Raw genomic sequence first — 1,316 nt, 5'->3', positions numbered from 1 at the left:
GTGTAATATTGTTTTTAAAACTTTTGTGGGGCCTGATGCACATATACTTAGTTTTTGAGGGATTTATTTCCAGGTCCTTTTCTGTGCAATACACCTCCAGCTTGTTGAGGAGATTCTGAAGCCCCCTGGGAGTCTGCAAAAGCAAGATAGTATCATACGCAAAGGTAAGGGCGCACACGTGGGAGTCAACTAATTTAGGTGAGTCATGTTTTGAGTTCAATAAGGAGTCTACCATATCGTTAATATGAAGGAGGAAGAGGGTTGGCGCCAGGACACATCCCTGGTGCACACCTCAGCTCACCGGGATCTCCTGAGTTAGTTCACCGCCTGCACCCCATCGGACTTTTGCACCAGGATATTTTTGGGAACATCTGGTTTTAGCAAATTTTCCCAAAGCAAATCTCTTGGAACTAGGTCAAATGCGGCATTAAAATCAATGAAGTCCACATACAAACTACCCAATCTTATTTTGGTATATTTCCAGGCAATGGTTAACAATCTAAACACCTGATCTATAGTGTTGATTCTTTTGCTGAACCCAGCCTGGTAAGGGGACAGTATATCATTCCCTGTTAACCAATCCTTTAACCTTTCCAGAAGGTGCTTGGCATATATTTTTTGGGTGATGTCTATCAGGCTAATCGGCCTGTAGTTGGCGGGATTGTCTCTACACCCCTCTTTGTGTATAGGGACAATCACCGCCCCCTTCCATGAAACAGGGATGGGTTGGCCACTGCTTATCGCGTTACACAGTAGATTCATGTACTGTGCCCATACTTCTGGATCACGTTTAAAAAGGTCCCCCGGAACATTATAGGGCCCTGGGGCTTTCGATGCCTTTATTGATGCTATTGCCTGCCTAGTTTCTGAGATAGCAAAGGATACGCTTCACGAATTTGCCTGTCATCCTTGCGCAGGGGCTATGCTAATCTTCTCTGTATCGTTCCAATTTAAGTATATGTGCTGCCAGCATTCTATACAACTTGCAACATTGTCACATCCTAAACACTTAAAACAAGTTAGCCCATAATGCTTACTTTGGAGCAATTCTTGATAGCGCTCCACCTCAGCTTCTTGTTTATTGATAGTCTTCTCCAGTTATGCCGCCATTGGTTTTCTAGATGTGCTCACCAGTCTCAACAAATCGACTGCTCATTCACAGGCTCCCTCCATATTCATAAAGAGCCATTATTATGTTCGCCAATGTTTAAAACTTGCTTGCCATTTCCCATATTTATATTCCATCCTGATGCATGATGGTATTCATAGTTTTTTAATGCAAAACACTGAAGGGCTTGTGTGGCAATTTTTTTTAA

At 42.9% G+C, this 1,316-nt stretch overlaps 1 pseudogene; it reads right to left on the bottom strand.

Annotated features, from left to right (window-relative positions):
• Nucleotides 1-872: 872 nt before the first annotated feature.
• LOC147698274 (U6 spliceosomal RNA) lies at nt 873-973 on the bottom strand (annotated as a pseudogene).
• Nucleotides 974-1,316: the final 343 nt, after the last annotated feature.

Source organism: Lissotriton vulgaris, chromosome 8 (genome assembly GCF_964263255.1).
Source record: "Lissotriton vulgaris chromosome 8, aLisVul1.2, whole genome shotgun sequence".
NCBI classification, from domain to species: domain Eukaryota; kingdom Metazoa; phylum Chordata; class Amphibia; order Caudata; family Salamandridae; genus Lissotriton; species Lissotriton vulgaris.
Note: the sequence above shows the minus strand (reverse complement) of the source record. Positions and strands in the feature narration are given on the sequence as shown.